This window comes from Scyliorhinus torazame, chromosome 12 (genome assembly GCF_047496885.1).
Source record: "Scyliorhinus torazame isolate Kashiwa2021f chromosome 12, sScyTor2.1, whole genome shotgun sequence".
Lineage (NCBI taxonomy): Eukaryota > Metazoa > Chordata > Chondrichthyes > Carcharhiniformes > Scyliorhinidae > Scyliorhinus > Scyliorhinus torazame.
The window spans coordinates 101508986-101519872 of NC_092718.1; the positions used below are offsets into that span (position 1 = coordinate 101508986).

The 10887-nt window shown below is 52.3% G+C and overlaps 1 protein-coding gene across 1 annotated transcript in view; it reads right to left on the reverse strand.

The window, feature by feature from the left end:
• The window catches only part of LOC140387096 (protein capicua homolog), a 509424-nt gene extending 504551 nt beyond the window's left edge, over positions 1-4873 (reverse strand). Inside the window, 2 exon segments of the mRNA XM_072470105.1 lie at positions 4219-4663; positions 4773-4873. The gene's annotated coding sequence lies outside the window, so the exon portion shown is untranslated.
• Between the last annotated feature and the right edge of the window lie 6014 nt (positions 4874-10887).

Sequence of the window (10887 nt, forward strand, 5' to 3'; positions counted from 1 at the left end):
CTAGCGCCAGTCCACTCCCGATACTAGCGCCAGTCCACTCCCGATACTAGCGCCAGTCCACTCCCGATACTAGCGCCAGTCCACTCCCGATACTAGCGCCAGTCCACTCCCGATACTAGCGCCAGTCCACTCCCGATACTAGCGCCAGTCCACTCCCGATACTAGCGCCAGTCCACTCCCGATACTAGCGCCAGTCCACTCCCGATACTAGCGCCAGTCCACTCCCGATACTAGCGCCAGTCCACTCCCGATACTAGCGCCAGTCCACTCCCGATACTAGCGCCAGTCCACTCCCGATACTAGCGCCAGTCCACACCCGATACTAGTGCCAGTCCACTCCCGATACTAGTGTCAGTCCACTCCCGATACTAGTGCCAGTCCACTCCCGATACTAGTGCCAGTCCACTCCCGATACTAGCGCCAGTCCACTCCCGATACTAGCGCCAGTCCACTCCCGATACTAGCGCCAGTCCACTCCTGATACGAGCGCCAGTCCACTCCCGATACTAGTGTCAGTCCGCTCCCGATACTAGCGCCAGTCCGCTCCCGATACTAGCGCCAGTCCGCTCCTTGAGACTAGTGCCAGTCCGCCCCCGATACTAGTGCCAGTCCACCCCCGATACTAGCGCCAGTCCACTCCCGATACTTGCGCCAGTCCACTCCCGATACTAGCGCCAGTCCACTCCCGATACTTGCGCCAGTCCACTCCCGATACTAGCGCCAGTCCACTCCCGATACTAGCGCCAGTCCACTCCCGATACTAGCGCCAGTCCACTCCCGATACTAGCGCCAGTCCACTCCCGATACTAGCGCCAGTCCACTCCCGATACTAGCGCCAGTCCACTCCCGATACTAGCGCCAGTCCACTCCCGATACTAGCGCCAGTCCACTCCCGATACTAGCGCCAGTCCACTCCCGATACTAGTGCCAGTCCACACCCGATACTAGTGCCAGTCCACTCCCGATACTAGTGTCAGTCCACTCCCGATACTAGTGCCAGTCCACTCCCGATACTAGTGCCAGTCCACTCCCGATACTAGTGCCAGTCCACTCCCGATACTAGTGCCAGTCCACTCCCGATACTAGTGCTAGCCCACTCCCGATACTAGTGCCAGATAACCCCCTGTAGTGCCTGTCTACCCACTGTAGTAGTGCCAGTCTACTCCTTGTACTAGTGCTAGTGCCAGACTACTCCCTTTACTAGTGCCAGTATACCCCCTGTAGCAGTGCTAATGTACCCATGAACGGCCAGTCTAATCCCTGTAGTGCTCGAACCCCCCCCCCTGCCTTAGTACTGCTTGTCACCTCCTGTCGTGGTGCCAGTCTACTCCCTCCAATAGGGCCAGACTATTCCCTCTAGTAGTGCCAGTCGTCCTCCTGTAATAGTACTAGTCTGCCACACGTAATGACAGTCTACCCGCTCTAGTGCCATTACACCCCCTGTAATGCAAGGCGATCCCCTCTAGTAGTGCCAGTCAACCCCCTCAGGTGCCAGTCTACCCCCTGTAGTGCGAGTCTACCCTCTCTAGTAGTGGCAGTGTCCCCCCCTCGAGTAGTGCCAGTCTATCCCCTCTAGTGCCAGTCTACTCCCTGTATTAATGCCAATATACCCCCTGTAGGTGTGCCAGTATACCCCTTGTAACAGTGCTAATCTACCCAAGTACTGAGTCTACCTTCTGTAGTAGTGTCTATATTCCTCCAATAGTGCTCGTCACCGCCTGTAGTGGTGTCAGTCTCATTTGTAGTCATGCCTGACATCCTCCTGTATAGTGTCAGTCAACCCTTTTAAGTACCAGTATACCCCCTGCAGTGCCAGTTTACCCCTGTATAATGCTACTCTCCTCCCTATAGTGCCAATCTACCCCTTGTAGCAGTGCCAGTCTACCCCCTGTAGTGCCAGTCTACCTCCTGTATAGTGCTAGTCTCCTCCCTGTAGTAGTGCCAATCTACCTCCTGTAGTGCCAGTCTACCCCCTGTAGTAGTGCCAGCCTACCTCCTGTAGGAGTGTCAGTCTAACTCTGTAGTGCCAGTCTACCCCCTGTAGTAGTGCCAGTCTATCCCCTGTAGTAGTGCCAGTCTACCCCCTGTAGTGCCAGTCTATCCCCTTTGGTGCCAGTCTATCCCTTGTAGTATTGCCAGTCTATCCCATGTAGTGCCAGTCTATCCCCTGTAGTAGTGCCAGTCTATCCCCTGTAGTAGTGTCAGTCTATCCCCTGTAGTAGTGTCAGTCTATCCCCTGTAGTATTGCCAGTCTACCCCATGTAGTGCCAGTCTATCCCCTGTAGTATTGCCAGTCTACCCCATGTAGTGCCAGTCTATCCCCTGTAGTATTGCCAGTCTACCCCATGTAGTGCCAGTCTATCCCCTGTAGTAGTGCCAGTCTATCCCCTGCAGTAGTGCCAGTCTACCCCCTGTAGTATTGCCAGTCTACCCCATGTAGTGCCAGTCTATCCCCTGTACTATTGCCAGTCTACCCCATGTAGTGTCAGTCTATCCCCTGTAGTATTGCCAGTCTACCCCATGTAGTGCCAGTCTATCCCCTGTAGTAGTGCCAGTCTACCCCCTGTAGCATTGCCAGTCTACCCCCTGTAGTGCCAGTCTACCCCATGTAGTGCCAGTCTATCCCCTGTAGTATTGCCAGTCTACCCCATGTAATGTCAGTCTATCCCCTGTAGTATTGCCAGTCTCCCCATGTAGTGCCAGTCTATCCCCTGTAGTATTGCCAGTCTACCCCATGTAGTGCCAGTCTATCCCCTGTAGTGTCAGTCTACCCCCTGTAGTAGTGTCTATCCCCTGCAGTAGTGCCAGTCTACCCCCTGTAGTATTGCCAGTCTACCCCATGTAGTGCCAGTCTATCCCCTGTAGTATTGCCAGTCTACCCCATGTAGTGCCAGTCTATCCCCTGTAGTATTGCCAGTCTACCCCATGTAGTGCCAGTCTATCCCCTGTAGTATTGCCAGTCTACCCCATGTAGTGCCAGTCTATCCCCTGTAGTAGTGCCAGTCTACCCCATGTAGTAGTGGTTCTATCCCCTGCAGTAGTGCCAGTCAACCCCCTGTAGTAGTGCCAGTCTATCCCCTGTAGTGCCAGTCTACCCCCTGTAGTAGTGCCAGTCTACCCCATGTAGTAGTGGTTCTATCCCCTGCAGTAGTGCCAGTCAACCCCCTGTAGTAGTGCCAGTCTACCCCCTGTAGTAGTGCCAGTCTATCCCCTGTAGTAGTGCCAGTCTACCCCCTGTAGTATTGCCAGTCTACCCCATGTAGTGCCAGTCTATCCCCTGTAGTATTGCCAGTCTACCCCATGTAGTGCCAGTCTATCCCCTGTAGTAGTGCCAGTCTATCCCCTGCAGTAGTGCCAGTCTACCCCCTGTAGTATTGCCAGTCTACCCCATGTAGTGCCAGTCTATCCCCTGTAGTATTGCCAGTCTACCCCATGTAGTGTCAGTCTATCCCCTGTAGTATTGCCAGTCTCCCCATGTAGTGCCAGTCTATCCCCTGTAGTATTGCCAGTCTACCCCATGTAGTGCCAGTCTATCCCCTGTAGTATTGCCAGTCTACCCCATGTAGTGCCAGTCTATCCCCTGTAGTAGTGCCAGTCTACCCCCTGTAGCATTGCCAGTCTACCCCCTGTAGTGCCAGTCTACCCCATGTAGTGCCAGTCTATCCCCTGTAGTATTGCCAGTCTACCCCATGTAATGTCAGTCTATCCCCTGTAGTATTGCCAGTCTCCCCATGTAGTGCCAGTCTATCCCCTGTAGTATTGCCAGTCTACCCCATGTAGTGCCAGTCTATCCCCTGTAGTGTCAGTCTACCCCCTGTAGTAGTGTCTATCCCCTGCAGTAGTGCCAGTCTACCCCCTGTAGTATTGCCAGTCTACCCCATGTAGTGCCAGTCTATCCCCTGTAGTATTGCCAGTCTACCCCATGTAGTGCCAGTCTATCCCCTGTAGTATTGCCAGTCTACCCCATGTAGTGCCAGTCTATCCCCTGTAGTATTGCCAGTCTACCCCATGTAGTGCCAGTCTATCCCCTGTAGTAGTGCCAGTCAACCCCCTGTAGTAGTGCCAGTCTACCCCCTGTAGTAGTGCCAGTCTATCCCCTGTAGTAGTGCCAGTCTACCCCCTGTAGTAGTGCCAGTCTACCCCCCCCCCCCCCCCGTAGCAGTGATGACTAAGGCTGGCATTGCCCTGCCCCCTAATGCCTGGCTGACAGGTACTCACCGAGCTGGTGGAGGGCAGTGCAGCCGGTGTCCCGCAGTTCCTCTGACTCTTGGGGCGACCCCACACACTCACTCTGTTTCTCTCTCTCTCTGTGGGAAGCTCCAGGCTCCAAAATGGTGAATGGAACTGGCCCAGCTCGGACGCGGGCCAATCAGCGGCCTCCTCCCGCCTATTGACGGACAGGTGGGGCCGGCCAATGGCGATGGCGGGATGGGCGGGCCGGACCAATCGGATGCGGTGTGAGCGCTGGCCCCGCCCCCGTTTTTCCCCTCCGCTGTTTGTTTACCCGTCGACGTCCGCGCCTGCGCCCTGCCCAGGGGAGCAGGGCGCGCTGCCCGACGGGCGATGTAGTCCTTCCGTGACGTCACAGACGCGGGGCCCCGGATGACGGCGGCAGAGGAAGACTACAATTCCCAGCCTGCCCTGCGGCCCTCTCCTCCTGATCCTGAGAGAAAACACGAGAACAAACCCTGTCAGCAGTGGGAGGGAGAAAGGAAGGCGAGAGCACGCACGCGTTTTCTCTCAGTGCATGTCGGTCGCGGGGCGTTACTTACCCTCGCTCGCCGGCTTCTCCTGTTCGGAGGCCGCTTTGCTGATTGAGCCGGCTGCAGGGCCTGGCAACAAGGTTCGACCAATCAGAAGGCGCCTCCTGTTCTCCCCTCCCCCTCCTCCCATGACGTCCCGTGCCGTGGTTGCCAGGTGACGTCACCGGACTGAGGAAGCGCTCGCCGTTGCCAGGCGCCGGAAACCGGCCAATTGGAGAGCTTCCTTTCTACCCCCTCCCCCCCACTGCACGTCGATTGGACGGAGCCACGCCGCCCGGCCAATGGTAGCTCCGCACTTGTGACGTCCCCCGGTGGCTCGCGCTCTAGGCACCAGGCTGGAGAGAATCTGCGGGAAAGGGGCGGGGCCACAAGGCCAGCCAATCGGCAGGCGGCCGCCGCCCATGACGTCAGGGTTCAGCAGGAAAAGTGCTGGCCGTTCTTCGTGGTGGGGGTGAGAGTGGGCGGGGCCTGGCGCAGGAGTGAGCCGGTCCTCTCTGTGGTTCCGCGACACCAATGTCGCTACCCTGATTTTTACACCAATATAAAAAACTTAACATCAATGTAAAAAGAATTACTCCAATATAGTGATCTTTACACCAATACAAAAAACTTTACACAAATATAAAACTTTACACCAATATAGTGATCTTTACACCAATATAAAAAACTTTGCACAAATATAAAACTTTACACCAATATAGTGATCTTTACATCAATATAAAAAACTTTACACAACTATAATAAACTTTACACCAATATAGTGATCTTTTCACCAATATAAAAAACTTTACATAAATACAAAAAACTTTACACAAATATAATAAACTTAACACCAATATAGTGATCTTTACACCAATATAATAAACTTTAAACCAATATAATACACTTTACAGTAATATAGTGATCGTTTAGTGCAGCACAGTAGCACAAGTGGCTAGCACTGTGGCATCACAGCTCCAGGGTCCCAGGTTCGATTCTCCACTGGGTCACTGACTGAGCAGAGTCTGCACGTTCTCCCCGTGTCAGCGTGGGTTTCCTCCGGGTGCTCCGATTTCCTCCCACAGTCCAAAGACGTGCAGGTTAGGTGGATTGGCCATGCTAAATTGCCCTTAGTGTCCAAAAAGGTTAGGAGGGGTTATTGGGTTACGGGGATAGGGTGGAAGAGGGCTTAAGTGGATCGGTGCAGACTCAATGGGCCAAATGGCCTCCTTCTGTACTGTATGTTCTATGTTACACCAATATAATGAACTTTTTTTCCAATTAAGGGGAATTTAGCATGGTCAATCCACCTAAACTGCGCATCTTTGGGTTGTGGGGGATCGAGACCCACGCAGACACGGGGAGAATGTGCAAACCATGTGGGCAGTGACCCGGGGCTGGGATCGAACCCGGGTCCTTGACATGTGGGGCAGTAGTGCTAACCACTGTGCCACCGTGCCATTCTTAACTTTAATATAATAACCTTTACACACATATAGTGATCTTTAAATAAATAATAATCTTTATTAATGTCACAAGTAGGCTTACATTAACACCACAATAAAGTTATTGTGAAAATCCCCTAGTTGCCACACACACAATCCGGCCCCTGTTTGGGTACACTGAGGGTGAATTCAAAATGTCCAATTCACCTAACAGCATGTTTTTCGGGACTTATGGGAGGAAACAGGAGCACCCGGAGGAAACAACGCATACAAGGGGAGAACGTGCAGACTCCACACAGACAGTGACCCAAGCCGGGAATCGAACCTGGGACCCTGGTACTGTGAAGCAACAGTGCTAACCACTGTGCTAGTGTGCCACCCACTATAGTGAGCTTTGGGTGAGGTTACTGGGTTATGGGGATAGGGTGGAGGTGTTGACCTTCGGTAGGGTGCTCTTTCCAAGAGCTAGTGCAGACTCGATGGGCCAAATGGCCTCCTTCTGCACTGTAAATTCTATGATCTATGATTTACTTGACTGTAGTGAGTTTTTACGTGGATATAGTGAGCTGTACACTGATATAGTGAGCTTTACATCACAATAGTGAATTTTATCTTCACACTGATAAAGTGAGATTTACACAACTGTATTGAGCTTTATACCAATATAGTGAGCATTACATTGATACATTGTACTTTACTCCATGTGGAAGTTTACATTGATAGGATGTGCTTTGCACCAATATAGTGTCCTTTAAATGATCAGAAGGCCCGTGGTCATCTGGGAACCCACCCAGGCCACCACTCGGGACACCCTCATACCCCAGCTGTACTATCAAGAGTCAAGAACAATCAGGAGCCCACCAGGTGTTGGCACTCCTCAGATGCTGTCCCCATTGCAGAGGAAGCAGGGGATCAGTACAGCTCACCCCAACCAGAGGACTTACACCCTGGCCTTTGGAACTGTGGTGAATGTATTCACCATAATGCATGCATGATACCATAACCTGTGACCTATGACCTGGAAGTGGTGATATGAACTACTTCCAGGTACTGTACTGTTACCCCGGTGTAGTACTCTCAATAACGACTCAAGAGTGTAGAATGGTAAATGAAGGCTTTAATAAGCAAAGAACTAGTCAGTGACCGAGACGTGTGCTTACTGAGTGCCACCTACAGGGCCTCACCTTATATACAGCTCCCTGGTGGGTGGAGCCGGAGGCGGAGTCCCCCAGGGTTCCAAACCCAGTCTTAAAGGGGCATCACCTACATGGTGTTAAGGGTACAGTAACCATTCATCACATTCACCCCCTGTTTAAAAAAAAACGCAAAGTTCGTCGGGGGTGAAGTGGAATCACATGTCTAGTCTTTTCGGCAGCCGGATTGTCCTCGCCGACCTTCTCAGCTCAGGCGGTGGTGCGGCGGACACGGACGTCTTTGGTGAGGGTACATCCGGGAGCAAGGTGGTCGGAGCTTTGGTCCGGGTCGGGGTAGGGGGTCGGGGGGCAGGGTGAACAGCTGGGTGAATAGCTGGGACTGGAGGTAGCGGTGCCGGCGGGAAGTGTGAGGGGGGGCTCTAGGGGGGTGCGCGGTCGGTGTCTACCGACTGCGCGGGGGTCCCGGGGGGGGCATCAGTGGGGAAACCAGTGGGTGCCAGGTCCTGCGCGAGGGGGGTGGCATCAGTAGTGGGGGAACCAGCGGGTGCCAGATCCCGGAGGGAAACCGTGTCTTGCCTGCCGTCGGGGTGCTCGGCATAGGCGTATTGGGGGTTCGCATGTAGCAGTCGAACCCTCTCGACCAGAGGGTCTGTTTTATGGCTCCTCGCGTGCCTCCGGAGAAGAACAGGTCCCGGAATCGTCAGCCAAGGTGGAAGCGAGACCCCGGAGGTGGACCTCCTGGGGAAGACAAACAAGCGGTTGTGAGGGGTCTCATTCATAGCCGTGCAGAGGTGCGACCTAATGGAGTGGAGGGCATCGGGTAGGACCTCCTGCCAGAGGGTGGTTGGGAGACTTCTCGACCGTAGGGCCAGAAGGACAGCCTTCCACACCGTCGCATTCTCCCTCTCCACTTGACCGTTTCCCCGCGGGTTATAACTGGTCTTGATAAAAGTTATATGCCGTTTGCACTGAGTGCTGAATTTGGTGCTTTTTGAGTGCGATAGTGAGAGTTTGGTGACCGAGGGAGTATAAGGCTTCATTTTTATCTAAAGTTTAGTCTTTCTTTTATTTAGTTAATTAACTTAAAAGTTGCTGTTTGGTTTAGAAGAAGGTGAATTTTCAATCAGCTTTAAACAAGCTTCTACTTGTAGGCACTTGCAGCTGGAGCTTGTTAATTAGTTAATTGGATTAGGCCAGTTTTCAGAGGCGAGATTCACAGTATAAAAGTGATCCCCTGCAGTGCAGACTTTGTTTCACTGAGTGCTGAATTTGGTGCATTTGAGTGCTATAGTAAGAGTTTGGTGACCGAGGGAGTTAGGTGAGGAGGGAGTAAGGTGCTCCTTTCATTTTGTTTCCGACATTTCCGCAAAGAGTGCGAAGAGAGCCAGGAGTTTACAAGAAGTGTAGCAGAGTCGGAGGGCGGAGATCTAGTTAGTCCACACAGCAGCTATATTCTGTAAGGTAAGAGGGGATGGAGGCTAGGCCAGTTACATGCTCCTCCTGTAGGATGTGGGTGGTGAGGGATACCACCGGTGTCCCCACTGACTATACCTGCGGGAAGTGCACCCAACTTCAGCTCCTCAAAGACCGTGTTAGGGAACTGGAGCTGAAGCTGGATGAACTTCGGATCATCCGGGAGGCAGAGGGGGTGATTGAGAAGAGTTACAGGGAGGTAACCACACCCAAGGTACAGGACAAGAATAGCTGGGTTACAGTCAGGGGGAAAAAAACAAACAGGCAGACAGTGCAGGGATCCCTCGTGGCCGTTCCCCTTCAAAACAAGTATACCGTTTTGGATGCTGTTGGGGGGGATGACCTACCGGGGGAAGGCCCTAGCGGCCAGGTCTCTGGCACTGAGTCTGGCTCTGGGGCTCAGAAGGGAAGGGGGGAGAATAGAAAAGCAATAGTTGTAGGAGATTCAATGGTTAGGGGAATAGATAGGAGATTCTGTGGTCGCGAGCGAGACTCCCGGAAGGTAAGTTGCCTCCCGGGTGCCAGGGCCAGGGATGTCTCGGATCGTGTCTTCAGGATCCTTAAGGGGGAGGGGGAGCAGCCAGAAGTCGTGGTGCACATTGGTACCAACGACATAGGTAGGAAAAGGGGTGTGGAGGTAATAAACAAGTTTAGGGAGTTAGGCTGGAAGTTGAAAGCCAGGACAGACAGAGTTGTCATCTCTGGTTTGTTGCCGGTGCCACGTGATAGCGAGGCTAGGAATAGGGAGAGAGTGCAGTTGAACACGTGGCTGCAGGAATGGTGTAGGAGGGAGGGCTTCAGGTATTTGGATAATTGGAGCGCATTCTGGGGAAGGTGGGACCTGTACAAGCAGGACGGGTTGCATCTGAACCAGAGGGGCACCAATATCCTGGGAGGGAGGTTTGCTAGTACTCTTCGGGAGGGTTTAAACTAATTTGGCAGGGGAATGGGAACCGGATTTGTAGTCCAGCAACTAAGGTAGCCGATATTCAGGACGCCAAAGCATGTAATGAGGCAGTGGGGAAGGGAACACTGACAAAGGAGAGTATTTGCAGGCACGGAGATGGGTTGAAGTGTGTATACTTCAACGCAAGAAGCATCAGGAATAAGGTGGGTGAACTTGGGACTACGATGTGGTGGCCATCACGGAAACTTGGATAGAAGAGGGGTAGAAATGGTTGTTGGAGGTCCCTGGGTATAGATGTTTCAATAAGATTAGGGAGGGTGGTAAAAGAGGTGGGGAGGTGGCATTATTAATTAGAGATAGTATAACAGCTGCAGAAAGGCAGTTCGAGGAGTATCACCCTATTGAGGTAGTATGGGTTGAAGTCAGAAATAGGAAAGGAGCAGTCACCTTGTTAGGAGTTTTCTATAGGCCCCCCAATAGTAGCAGAGATGTGGAGGAACAGATTGGGAAACAGATTTTGGAAAGGTGCAGAAGTCATAGGGTAGTAGTCATGGGCGACTTTAACTACCCAAATATTGAGTGGAAACTCTTTAGATCAAATAGTTTGGATGGGGTGGTGTTTGTGCAGTGTGTCCAGGAAGCTTTTCTAACACAGTATGTAGATTGTCCAACTAGAGGAGGGGCAATATTGGATTTAGTACTGGGTAATGAACCAGGGCAAGTGATAGATTTGTTAGTGGGGGAGCATTTTGGAGATAGTGACCACAATTCTGTGACTTTCACTTTAGTAATGGAGAGGGATAGGTACGTGCAACAGGGCAAGGTGTACAATTGGGGGAAGGGTAAATACGATGTTGTCAGACAAGAATTGAAGTGCATAAGTTGGGAACATAGGCTGGCAGGGAAGGACACAAGTGAAATGTGGAACTTGTTCAAGGAACAGGTGCTACGTGTCCTTGATATGTATGTCCCTGTCAGGCAGGGAAGAGATGGTCGAGTGAGGGAACCATGGTTGACAAGAGAGGTTGAATGTCTTGTTAAGAGGAAAAAGGTGACTTATGTAAGGCTGAGGAAACAAGGTTCAGACAGGGCATTGGAGGGATACAAGATAGCCAGGAGGGAACTGAAGAAAGGGATTAGGAGAGCTAAGAGAGGGCATGAACAAT